This window comes from Sus scrofa, chromosome 1 (assembly GCF_054392235.1).
Source record: "Sus scrofa isolate SSC_HxYL_T2T_F1_AM1 chromosome 1, Sscrofa_HxYL_maternal_Yorkshire_Landrace_v2.0, whole genome shotgun sequence".
Taxonomy (NCBI): domain Eukaryota; kingdom Metazoa; phylum Chordata; class Mammalia; order Artiodactyla; family Suidae; genus Sus; species Sus scrofa.
The window spans coordinates 49,744,409-49,758,726 of record NC_139383.1 but is presented as its reverse complement, the minus strand read 5'-3'; positions in this window follow the sequence as shown (position 1 = coordinate 49,758,726).

The following is a 14,318-nucleotide window of genomic DNA, read 5'->3' as shown; positions in this document are numbered from 1 at the left end:
CTTCTCCAGAGGCAAATTACTTAGTGTTTACGAACACTGGTTCTAGAGACAGACTATCTGGGTTCTAATCATAGTTTACAGCTGCCCTATGTGTGAACTCAAGCAGATTATTTAACTTCTCTGCCTCAATTTCCACATTTGGAAAACAGGGATAATAATTGTACCTCACACATAGAATCTTTCTGATTATTAAGTAATATAACTAAACCATTTACAACAATGCCCAGTCTATTATAAATGCCCTATAAAACTTAGCTATTGCTACCAGTAGCAAAAATTCTTAAGCATAAATCTTAGAGATAGTCTATGCTGATAATATATATGTGTTTTATACAAACAAGTGGAAGCAAAATGTGTACATTCTTCTACACCTCTTTTGGTGCCCCCAGTAGGAGAGCAGTATGGAAGTTTCTTGAAAAATCGAAAATAGAGATACCATATGAGCTGGCAATCCCACTCCTAGGCATATATCTAGAGAAAAGTACAAGCAGAAAATATACATGTAACCCAATGTTCACTGCAGCATTATTTACAACAGCAAAGGCATGGAATCAACCTAAATGTCCATTGACAGATGAGTGGATAAAGAAGTTGTTTATACACACACACACACACACACACACACACACACACACACACACACACAATGGAATACTACTCAGCCATAAAAAGGAATGAAATAATACTATTTACAGCAACATGGATGGACCTAGAGATTTTCGTACTAAGTGAATGAGTCAGGAAGAAAAAAACAAACATCATATGATATCGCTTATAAGTGGAATCTAAAAAAATGATACAAATGAACTAATTTACAAAACTCACAGACAGAAAACAAACTTATGGCTACCAAAGAGGAAAAGTGAGGGAGAAGGATAAATTAGGAGCTTGAGATTAATATATACACACTACTATATATGAAATATGCAGCCAACAAGGACCTACTATACATCACAAGGAACTCAATATTCTGTAATAACCTATATGAGAAAAAAATCTGAAAAAGAATGGTAATATATATATATATATATGTATAACTCATTCATTTTGCTGTATACTTGAAACTAACACAACACTGCAAACCAGCTATACTCCAATATAAAATAAAAACTAAATTAAAAAATAAAATATAAAGAAATATTAGAAAACACTATTAATTCATTTCACTTTAATAGTTGTTTGTCTCACTTTGGATTTAAAATAACACTGTATTAGCAAAAATTTAAAAATTAAATAGATCATAGGGGTCATTCATATCAGTATGTATATGTATATCTCTGTTTTTAATTACTTTATACTATTGAACAAATATATTATTTATTTAAAAAGTATATTGCTGAGTATTTAGATTATTTCCAGTATTTTGCTACCGTAAGCAATGTTGCAATGAATGATTTCATCTTTATAAACATGCGTAAGGGAGTTACCATCTTGGCATAGTGGAAGCAAATCTGACTAGGAACCATGAGGTTGTGAGTTCGATCCCTAGCCTTGTTCAGTGAATTAAGGATATGTTGTTGCCATGAGCTGTGGTGTAGGTTGCAGCATGGCTCGGATCCTGCACTGCTGTGGCTGTGGCACAGGCCAGCAGCTATAGCTCCAATTAGACCCCTAGCCTGGGAACTTCCATATTTCATGAGTGCATCCCTAAAAAGCAAAAAATAAAAATAAAAATAAAAAATAAACATGTGTAAGTATATTTGTTGATCAATTAATAGTGATATTTGTGGATAAAAACATATGTTCATATTAAATAATAATAAATCTTTTTGACTTGACCTCCCTAGATATTGTATCAACTTGTACAGACATGAGTGAAGTGTGATAGATTCTGTGTCAACACTCTATCACCAACACAAAAGATGACCAAGCTTGGTCTTTGCTAGTCTGAGAGGTGGAAAATTGTGTCTCACAGTTTTAATTTGCATTTGTTTAACTATGATTAAGGTTGATTTCCTCTAATATGCTTTAAAGATTATGTTCATTTTTCTATCTGTTCAATCATTTGAGTATTAACTTCTTTTTTCTATTTTATTTTATTTTCCCACTGTACAGCAAGGGGATCAAGTTATCCTTACATGTATGCATTAAATTTTTTTCCCCCACCCTTAGTTCTGTTGCAACATGAGTATCTAGACATAGTTCTCAATGCTATTCAGCAGGATCTCCTTGTAAATCTATTCTAAGTTGTGTCTGATAACCCGAAGCTCCTGATCCCTCCCACTCCCTCCCCCTCCCATCAGGCAGCCACAAGTCTTTTCTCCATGATTTTCTTTTCTGAGATGTTCATTTGTGCTGGATATTAGATTCCAGTTATAAGTGATATCATATGGTATTTGTCTTTGTCTTTCTGGCTCATTTCAGTATGAGATTTTCTAGTTCCATCCATGTTGCTGCAAATGGCATTATGTCATTCTTTTTTATGGCTGAGTAATATTCCATTGTGTATATATACCACATCTTCCAAATCCAATCCTCTGTCGATGGACATTTGGGTTGTTTCCATGTCCTGGCTATTGTCAATAGTGCTGCAATGAACATGCGGGTGCATGTGTCTCTTTTAAGTAGAGCTTTGTCCGGATAGATGCCCAAGAGTGGGACTGTGGGGTCATATGGAAGTTCTATGTATAGATTTCTAAGGTATCTCCAAACTGTTCTCCATAGTGGCTGTATCAGTTTACATTCCCACTAACAGTGCAGGAGGGTTCCCTTTGCTCCACAACCTCTCCAACATTTGTTATTTGTGGACTTATGAATGATGGCCATTCTGACTGGTGTGAGGTGGCATCTCATGGTAGTTTTGATTTGCATTTCTCTTATAATCAGCGATGTTGAGCATTTTCTCATGTATTTGCTGGCCAGCTGTTATCTTCCTTGGAGAACAGTCTATTCAGGTCTTTTGCCCATTTTTCAATTGAGTGGCTTTTTTGCTGTTGGGTTGTATAAATTGCTTATATATTCTAGATATTATGCCCTTGTCAGTTGCATCATTTGAAACTATTTTCTCCCATTCTGAAAGTTGTCTTTTTGTTTTCTTTTGGGTTTCCTTTGCTGTGCAAAAGCTTTTCAGTTTGATGAGGTCCTATGGGTTTATTTTTGCTCTAGTTTCTATTGCTTTGGGAGACTGACCTGAGAAAATATTCATGAAGTTGATGTCAGAGAGTGTTTTGCCTATGTTTTCTTCTAGGGGTTTGATGGTATCCTGTCGTATATTTAAGTCTTTCAGCCATTTGAAGTTTATTTTTGTGCATGGTGTGAGGGTGTGTTTTAGTTTCATTGCTTTGCATGCAGCTGTCCAGGTTTCCCAGCAATGCTTGCTGAATAGACTTTCCTTTTCCCATTTGATGTTCTTGCCTCCCTTGTCAAAGATTAATTGACCATAGGTGTCTGGGTTTATTTCCGGGTTCTCTATTCTGTTCCATTGGTCTGTCTGTCTGTTTTGATACCAGTACCACACTGTTTTGATGACTGTGGCTTTGTAGTATTTCTTGAAGTCTGGGAGAGTTATGCCTCCTGCTTGGTTTTTGTTTCTCAGGATTGCTTTGGTGATTCTGGGTCTTTTGTTGTTCCATATAAATGTTTGGATTGTTTGTTCTAGTTCTGTGAAAAATGTCATGGGTAATTTGATAGGGATTGCATTGAATCTGTAGATTGCTTTGGGTAGTATGGCCATTTTCACAATATTAATTTTTTCCAATCCAGGAACATGGAATATCTTTCCATTTCTTTACATCTTCTTTGATTTCTTTGATTAAAGTTTTATAGTTCTCGGCATATAGGTCCTTTACCTCTTTGGTCAGGTGTATTCCAAGGTATTTGATTTTGTGAGGTGCAATTTTAAAAGGTATCATATTTTTGTATTCCTTTTCTAATATATCATTGCTGGTATACAGAAATGCGACTGACTTCTGAATGTTAATCTTTTATCCTGCTACTTTGCTGAATTTATTAATCAGTTCAAGGAGTTTTTGGGTTGAGTCCTTAGGGTTTTCTATGTATAGTATCATGTCATCTGCATACAGTGACAGTTTGATCTCTTCTCTTCCTATATGGATGCCTTTGATTTCTTTTGTTTGTCTAATTGCTGTGGCTAGGACTTCCAAAACTATGCTGAATAGCAGTGGTGAGAGTGGGCATCCCTGTCTTGTTCCATATTTGAGAGAGAAGGCTTTCAGTTTTTCCCCATTGAGTATTATATTTGCTGTGGGTTTATCATAAATGGCTTTGATTATATTCAGGAATGTTCCTTCTATACCCACTTTGGCAAGGGTCTTGATCATGAATGGATGTTGGACTTTGTCAAATGCTTTTTCTACGTCTATTGAGATGATCATATGATTTTTGACTTTTCTTTTGTTAATGTGGTGTATGATGCTGATTGATTTGCGTATGTTGAACCATCCTTGTGAACCTGGGATGAACCCTACCTGGTCATGGTGTATGATCTTTTTGCTATGTTGTTGGATTCGGTTGGCTAAGATTTTGTTGAGAATTTTTGCATCTATATTCATCAATGATATTGGCCAATAATTTTCTTTTTTGGTGGTATCTCTGTCTGGTTGAGTTATGGTGATGGTGGCATCATAGAATGTCTTTGGGAGTATTCCTTCTTCTTAAACCTTTTGAAAGAGTTTAAGGAGGATGGGCACCAGTTCCTCTTTATATGTTTGATAGAATTCACCTGTGAAGCCATCTTGTCCTGGACTTTTATTTATAGGGAGTGTTTTTATGACATCTTCAATTTCATTTCTAGTGATCGGTCTGTTCAGTTGGTCTGTTTCTTTTTGATTCAGTTTTGGCAGGCTGTAAGATTCTAGAAAATTTTGCATTTCTTCCAGATTGTCAAATTTGTTGCCGGATAGTTGTTCATAGTATTCTCTTATGGTTTTTTGTATTTCTGCTGTATCCATTGTGATTTCTCCTTTTTCATTTCTAATTTTGTTTATTTGGGTTCTTTCTCTCCTCTTTTTAGTGAGTCTGGCCAGGGGTTTGTCAATTTTGTTTACCTTTTCAAAGAACCAGCTCTTGGTTTTATTAATTTTCTCTATTGTTTTTTGAATCTCTATTTTATTGATTTCTTCTTTGATCTTTATAATTTCCTTCCACCTGCTGACTTTAGGTCTCTTTTGTTCTTCTTTTTCTAATTCGTTTAGGTGGAGGGTTAAGTTGTCAATTTGAGATCTTTCTTCTTTTTTGAGAAAGGCCTGTATTGCTATAAATTTCCCTCTGAGCACTGCTTTCGCAGCATCCCATAGATTTTGAGAGGTTGTGTCTTCATTATCATTTGTTTCAAGGTATTTTTTAATTTCCTTTGATTTCCTCATTGACCCATTGGTTTTTTAGTAGCATGTTGTTTAGTCTCCATGGAGTAGGTTTGTTGTCATTTCTTTTCCCATGGTTGATTTCTAATTTCAAGGTGCTGTGGTCAGAGAAGATACTTGAGATAATTCTATGCTCCTAAATTTATTGAGGTTAGCTTTGTGTCCCAATATGTGGTCGATTCTTGAGAATGTTCCATGAGCATTTGAGAAGAATGTGTATTCTGATTTTTTTGGATGTAGTATCCTGAAGATATCAATTAAGTCTAACTTTTCTATTGTTTCCTTTAGGATCTCTGTTGCTTTATAGGTTTTCTGTCTAGAGGATCTGTCCATTGATGTGAGTGGGGTATTAAAGTCTCCTACTATGATTGTATTCCCATCAATTTCTCCCTTTATGTCTGTTAGTATTTGTTGTATGTATCTGGGTGCTCCTATATTTGGGGCATATATGTTGACGATAGTAACATCCTCTCCTTGGATGAATCCCTTAATCATTAAATAGTGTCCTTCTTTGTCGTTCTTTATGTCTTTTGTTTTAAAGTCTATTTTTTCTGATATGAGTGTTGCAAATCCTGCTTTCCTGTCGTGTCTATTGGCATGAAATATTTTTCCCCACCCTTTCACTTTCCATCTATAAGTATGCTTTGTCCTAAGGTGAGTTTCTTGTAGGCAGCATATTGAAGGTTTTTGCCTTTTTATCCACTCAGCCACTCTATGTCTTTTGATTGGGGCATTCAGTCCATTGACATTTAAGGTGATAATTGATAGATGATTATTTATTGCCATTTTGAACCTTGTGTTCCAGTTGATTCTATGATTCTCCATTCTTCCTTTCTTTTTTTGGTTGTATGGTCTCAAATTATTTTCTGTTTGAATGTTTTTTGTTTTTTTTTTGTTTTTTTCCATTTTTTGCGAATGCAATATTTGGTTTTGGCTTGTGGTTGCCCTGTTTTTTAAGTATGCTAACCCCTTCCTATAATTGTGTGTTTTAGCCTGATGGTCCTGTAGGTTCAAACACTTCATTACTATATTAAAATTAAGAAGAGAAACATACAAACAAACAAAAAGGTTCTATTTATTTCCTAATATCCCTTGCCCACATTTTATGATTTTGATGACTCTTTTTTTTTTTTTTTCTTTTTCTTCCTTTTCTTTCCTTCCTTTCTTTTTGGTTTAGAGCAGCCCTTTCAGTATTTCTTTTAGCCTGGGTTTTGTAGTGCTGTATTCTTTTAACTTTTGTTTGTTGGAATAAATTTTTATTTCCCCTTCTATTTTAAATGATATTCTTGCTGGATAGAGTATTCTAGGTTGCATATTTTTTCCTTTTAGCACTTTAAATATCTCTTGCCATTCCCTCCTGGCCTGTAGTGTTTCTGTAGAGAAATCAGCTGATAATCTTATGGAGGTTCCCTTGTAGGTAACATTCTGTTTTTCTCTTGCTGCCTTTAGGATCCTCTCTTTATCACTAACTTTTGCCATTTTTATTATGATGTGTCTTGTTGTGGGTCTATTTGGGTTCAGTTTGTTTGGAGCCCTCTGTGCTTCCTGTATCTTGAACTCAGTATCCTTTAGATTTGGGAAGTTTCCAGCGATAATTTCTTCAAATATATTTTCCATTCCCTTATCTTTTCCTACTCCTTCTGGAATTCCTATCATGTGTAGATTGGCCCGCTTTATATTATCCCATAGGTCTCTTATATTGCTTTCCTGTTTTTTGATTTGGTTTTCTGTCTGCTGACCTGATTGGGTGATTTCCATCATTCTATCTTCCATATCACTGATTCATTCTTCTGCATTATTCATTCTGGTTTTTGCTGCCTGTAGTTCATTTTTTATCTCTGCAAATGAATGTTCTAGTTTTTCTTGGCTCCTCCTTATATTTTCTAGTTCCTTTCTGAGGGTATCTGCATTACTGTTCATATCTTCTCTTAATTCCTTCAGTATTTTCACTATTTCTCTTTTGAACTCCAGGTCTGTCAGACTGCAGAGATCTGTTTCATTGTTGACTGTTTTAGGTGAGTTCTCCTGTTGGTTTGACTGGGGGTGGTTTCTCAGCTTCTTCATCTTGCTTGTTGTTTTTTTTTTTCCTGGTGGAGTTGTACTCTCCATGACCAGGCAGTGTTTGCCTTGTCACTGCCGTGGAATGTTTCCTGAGGGTTGGCGTTGTTGGTCAGTCTTTTTTGAGGCAGTGTGGCTTTTCTGGAGTGTTGATGGGGCTAACAGGGTCTCTTTGAAGCAAAGGAGGACTTTTTGAGGGTAGATAGACTGGGAGGTCCACACCACGATGGTAGCAGATTTCACTCAGTCAGCCAGAGATTGCTCTGGTGTTTTTAGGCTGTGGGGTTCTTGCAGGGGGTTGGCAGTGTTGGGCAGCTGTTCCTCAGGAATGCAGCACCCCCCACGGGCTGGAGCAGCTCTCTGGGCCACTGTGAACCCAAGAGGCTCTTCCTCAGAGCAGCCGACTTGGAAGGACTGTCCGAGAATTAGGCAGATCTTTTCACTGCCCAGACAGGCTTGTTGTAGATTTTCTGGGCTGCAGGGGGTCCTGCAGAGAGCTGGCAGTCCTGTGCAGCTGTTCTGCGAGAGTGCGGCACCTCCCAAGGGCTGTAGCAGCTAGCTGGGCCGCTGCGAACCCAAGAGGCTCTTTCCCAGGGCAGGCCGACTTGGAAAGACTGTCCGAGAATTAGGCAGATCTTTTCATGGCCTGGCCAAGCTTGTTCTAGCTTTTCTGGGCTGCAGGCCTTTTCTTGGGGGCTGGTGGTGTTTGGTCCTGCTCCGCAGGGGTGTAGCCCCTCCAAAGGGCAAGCAGTCCAGTGCAGGGACAGCCCCTGTGGTGGTAGGCTTCAGGAAATTGTTGAGGCCAGCCCTCCCAGATGGCAGGCAGCCCCAGGTCCCACGAGTGCGGAGGGGGTGGTGGGGGCAGGGGGAGAGAATGCACTGGGAAGCACAGCTTTCTGATAGCTAGCGGGCCGGTAAGCTTGCTGTGGCATGGGGAGTATTCTATGGGGACCCACCCCTTCTTCTCTCCCCTCCCCAACACTGGCGCAGACCCGGCTCTTCTCCCAGGTTCCTTCTGATGTGGCTTTCCACTTCCCCACCCCTAGAGTATTGCTCCCTCCCCCTGCAACGCTTTGCTTTCTAGTCTCCCAGGCAGTCTCTGCCACGTCAAACTTGACAGACCACTTTCTAGACCTCCCAAGCAGTTTCCACTCCACCCTGCCCCCCCAGCCCTTTCCTGGGGACTCACCTCTGGAGCCGAGATCTCGGTGCCCAGCCCCCACCCAGGCATCTCAATTTTTGGTGACTGTGCCCGTAGTTCAGATGATCTGTTCGGTTCTTGATCTGCTTTTCAGAACTCTGACTTACTGCTACACTCTTCTCTGCATCTGGAGATTCTTCCGGTTTGGTTGATATTTCCCTCAAGTAGGTGACTTTCCAGGGTGCAGGATCCCTTTCTCCTCTTCAGTTCCCTTTCAGGAGCGCCTGTCCAGCTCAGATTCACCTTCTCTCACTCTCCTCTTTTCTCCTGTTTTACCTAGTAATGTCATGAAATTCTTGCCGTTATTGGAGTTTAGGTTCTTCTGCCAGTGATTGGTTGCTGTTCTGTGCGAGTTGTTTATCCTGTAGATGTGTTTTTTTGGTTGTGTTTGTGGGAGACGGCGAGCGTGTCCCCCTACTCTTCTGCCATCTTGTCTATTTTTTCTTTTTAAAATTATTATTAAATATTACAATAGTTAGTTTTACAAATTAGTTGATTTACAATGTTTCATCAAGTTCTGTTGTAAAACAAAGTAACCCAATCATACATATTTCCCTGTGCTGTACAGTAGGATCCCATTGCTCAATCATTTCAAATATAACAGTTTGCATCCCCAAAACCCCCAAAATTCCCATCCATTCCACTCCCTCCCCTTTCCTTCCTGGGAACCCCAAGTCTGCTCTTCTTGGCCATGATCTGTTTCTGTTTTTTGTTTGTTTGTTCATTATTTTTAGATAGGATCATCTGTTCCATATTTTATATTCCACAAATAAATGAGAGCATATGGTATTTGTCTTTTTCTTTCTGGCTTACTTCACTTAGTATGAGAGTCTCTAGATCTGTCTATGTTGCCGCAAATGGTATTATTTTGTTCTTTTTTATGGCTGAGTAATGATCCATTGTAAATCAGTACCACATTTTCTCAATCCATTCAACCGTCAATTTAGGACATTAGGTTTTTTCTATGTCTTGGCTATTGTGAATAGTGCTGCTATGAACATAGGGGTGCATGAATCTTTTCAATAAAAGTTTTGTCCAGATATATGCCCAGCAGTGGAATTGCTGGAACATATGGTAGCTCTATATTTAGTTTCCTGTGGTACCTCCATATTGTTTTCCATAGTAGTTGTACCAATTTACATTCCCACAAACAGTGGAGGAGGGTACCTTTTTCTTTACATCTGCTCCAGAATTTGTTATTTGCTGGCTTATTAATGACAGCCATTCTGACTGGTGTGAGATGGTACCTCATTGTAGTTTTGATTTGCATTTCTCTAATAATTACTGATATTGAGCATTATTTCATTTGCCTGTTGGTCATCTGTATGTCTTCTTTTGAGTAATGTCTATTTAGGTCTTCTGCCTGGTTTTCAGTTGGGCTGTTTGTTTCTATTATTGTTGAGTTGCATGAGTTGTTTGTATAGTATGGAGATTAGGCCCTTGTCTGTTGCATCAATGACAAAGATTTTCTCCCATTCTGTGGGTTGTCTTTTCATTTTTTTTAAATGGTTTCTTTTGTTTGGCAAAAGCTTTTGAGTTTGATTAGACCCCACTGGTTTATTTGTGTCTTTATTGTCATTATTCTAGCAGGTAGATCAAACAAGATGTTTCTGTGATTTATGTCAAAGAGCATTCTGGCTATGTTTTCCTCTAGGAGTTTTATAATGTCTGGCCTTATATTGAGGTCTTTAATCCATTAGGAGTTTATTTTTGTATATGGTGTTAGTGTTCTACTTTCATTCTTTTATATGTAACTTTCCAGTTTTCCCAGTACCATTTACTGAAGAGGCTATCTTTCTTCCACTGTACGTTCTGTCCTTCTTTGACATGGATTATTTGCCCATAGGTACTTGGGTTTATATCTGGGCTTTCTATACTGTTCCATTGGTCTATATTTCCATTTTTATGCCAGTATAATATTGTTTTGATGATGTAGCTTTGTAGTACTGTCCAAAGTCAGGAAGCTTGATTCCTCCATTTTCGTTTTTCTTTTTTCAATATTATTTTGGATATTTGGGGTCTCTTGTGTTCCATACAAATTTTAAAATATTCTGTTCTGGTTTTGTGAGGAATGTCTTTGGTAATTTGATAGAGATTGCATTGAATCTGTAGATTTTCTGGGGTAGTATAGTCATTTTGACAATATTGATTTTTCCAATCTAAGAGCAGGGTATATCTTTCCACATGTTTGTGTCATCTTTGATTTCTTTCAACAGTGGTGTATAGTTTTCAGAGTATAGATCTTTTGTCTGTTTAGGTAGGTTTATTCCTAGGTATTTTATTCTTTTTGATGCAATTGTAAATGGGATGGTTTCTCTGATTTCTCGTTCTGATATTTCATTATTAGTATAAAGAAATGCAGTTGATTTCTGTGTATTAATTTTGTAGCCTACAACTTTGCCAAATTCATTGATGAGTTCTAATAGTTTTCTGGTGTGGTCTTTTAGGTTTTCTAATTATAGTATCATGTCATCTGCAAACAGTGGTAGTTTTACTTCTTCTTTTCCAATTTGGATTCCTTTTATTTCTTTTTCTTTTCTGATTGCTATGGCTAGGACTTCAAAAACTATATGAATAATAGTGGTGAAAGTTGACATCCTGGTTCATTCCTGATCTTAGTGGGAATGTTTTCAATTTTTCACCATTGAGAATGATGTTATTATGTTGATGTAGGTCCCTTTATCTCCAATCTCTGAAGAGTTTTTATCAGAAACTGGTGCTGAATTTTGTCAACAGCCTTTTCTGCATCTATTGAGATCCAAATGATCATATGGTTTTATTCTTCAGTTTGTTGATGTGGTGTATCACATTGATAGATTTGTGGATATTGAAGAATCCTTGCACCCCTGGAGTAAATCCTACTTGATCATGATGTATGATTCTTTTAATATATATTTGGATTTGGTTTGCTAGTATTTTGTTGAGGATTTTTGTATATATTTTCATCAGTGATATTGGTCTATAATATTCTTTTTGAATAGCAAAAAATATATCTTTTGCTCATTTTTTTAAACTGGAGTTTTCTTCTTTTTATATTGATCTGTAAGAGCTTTTTGGATATTAAAAATATTTGGTCTTTGATATATACATGGCAAATATATTTTTCCATTTCTTCATTTGTATTCCATAGTTTTTTTGTTTTGCTTTGTTTTGTTTTTTCATTTTGCCATTTCTTGGGCTGCTCCCACAGCATATGGAGGTTCTCAAGCTAGGGGCTGAACTGGAGCCATAGCCGCCAGCCTATGCCAGAGCCATAGCAACGTGGGATATGAGCCGTGTCTGCAACCTACAGCAGCTCATGGCAACACCGGATCCCTAACTCACTGAGCAAGGCCGGGGATCGAACCCACGACCTCATGGTTCCTAGTCAGATTTGTTAACCACTGAGCCACGATGGGAATTCCCCTATCCCATAGTTTATGATCTCTTGTGGGATATAAACATCTAAAGTTGCCATGTGGTCGAGCTAATCAATATTTCTTTCTTTCTGAGTTCTGACTTCTTTTTTGAATCATGAGTTTGGTAGTAGGTCACTTCTATGGTTTTCTAAATCTTCTGGGTGCAATTCAGGCATTAGCACGTGAGAAATAAGGGTTAGTTGATTAGTCCTTTAGTTACCATCTAGTGCACTGATTATTCAATAATCCAAAAATTCCCCCAAGTTTTGTTAATGCATATGTATATAACATACTTATACGTAATTTTTACATATTATTTTACCATTTCTCTCAAATATAAATGCTTATATAAATATAAATAAATGCTTATAAGTATGTGTTATTTCCTTTTAGATTTTAAATAACAATATGAATATAAAGGACGTTAATTTACCATGGCATAACACTTTGAAATTCATTTTAAAAATAGTGTAATTACAAGTCATTCTAATGTAAGTTTTAGAAGCTCTATCCTGCTAAACTTATATTGAGGGTTAAGGACATTTTGCCTCTGTAATGTTGCTTTAGACACTTTGTCTTATTAAGCACTTACTTAAAGGAGTAGTGACATCAGCATCATAGTAGTGTGAGGTGCTATCTTTTTCTCTTCCCTTCAATTTACAAACAATGAAACATATATAATTAAACAAAGGCTCCTTAGCCCCACACACCAGGACACCAGAGAATTCCACACATCTGCAGGTAGGTAGACTGGAATATATTGAGGAGGCAAAACTGGTGGAAAAGATAAGGCATAGCCCATGACCCAGGTAGCCCCAAACATAGCAGAGGCAGCCACTGTCCTGGTGTCTCAAGTGACGACAGCAGCGATCATCTATGGAGGCACAAGCATCTGTGGAGGCACAGGCAGCAACAACAAGTGTACCAGGTGATATTTCTAGATGAGGCAGTGGAGGATGGAGATTGTTGATTCTCAAATATAGCCAGAGGCAGCCTAAATGAGAGAAACCAAAAACTTGAGATATAGCTCCACCTACTGAAAAACAAAAGAAAGACCTCTAATTATTGATCTGTTGAATTGTTAGACTCAAATGAGGAAAAAACAAAAACAAACAAAAAAACACCTCTGTCTAAGGAAGAAAGGTGTTCACTACTTCAAATGCACCAACAGAGAAACAATTCCTAAACACATGAAAAAACAAGGTAATGTAGTACCATAAAAAGAAAATGACAATTCTTTAGAAACCAAACTTAACTTTATAGAATACTATGATCTATCTGATAGAGAATTTGAAATAGCTGTCATGAAAAGACAATTAGGTCAGGAATAAAATTAATGAACCAAACATTAATAATTTAACAAAGAGGCTGAAACTCTAAAAATGAACCAAACAAAAATTATGGAGCTGAAGGATCCAATATATGAGATAAAGTATGCATTAGAAAGCACTGGAAGTAGACAGACCTTATGGAAGAGAGAATTAGCAAGTCTGAAGATGTAAGTCTAAAATTACACAGGTGTAAGAAGACAGACAACTAAGATCAACCTTCAAAGACTGAATCATAAAGAAACAGAACATATAAATAGACCAGTCACTCGTAGGGAGATTGAGACAGCAATAATAGGAACCCCCCCCCGCCCCAAAATAAAAGTCCAGGACTGAACAGGTTCACAGGTGAATTATACCCAACGTTCTGAAAAGATGTAAAATCCCCCCTTCTCAAATTTTTCCAAAAAAATGAAGAACAAGGAATGCTTTCTAAATCATTTTCCAAGGCCAGTAGCACTCTGATACCAATACCAGACAAGGTTAACACACACAAAAAATTACAGGACAATGTCTCTAATGAACATAGATGCAAATACATCAAAATAATATTAGCAAAAAAATACAACAACACATTAAAAGGATCATATACTATGATCAAGAGAGATTTATTCAGGGATACAAGAATGGTTCATCTGCAAATCAGTTAAATGGTACATCTTGTTAACAAAATGAAGGATAAAAATCATATGAGCATCTCAATAGATGCATAAAAAGCATTTGACAAGATTTAATACTCGTTTATGATGAAAACTCTCAACAAAGTGAGCATATAAGGAAAGTACCCCAAAATAATAAAGGCCATACATGAGAAACCTATAACACATCATACTCAATGGTGAAAAACTAAAAGCTATTCCTCTAAGATCTGGAACTACAGTATATAAAATAGATAGCCAATAAGCACCTATTCTACAGCACAAGGAACTATACTCAAAATGTTGTAATAATCTTTATGGGAAAATACTCTGGGAAGAATAGATACATATGTATAACTGAATTGCTTTACTGT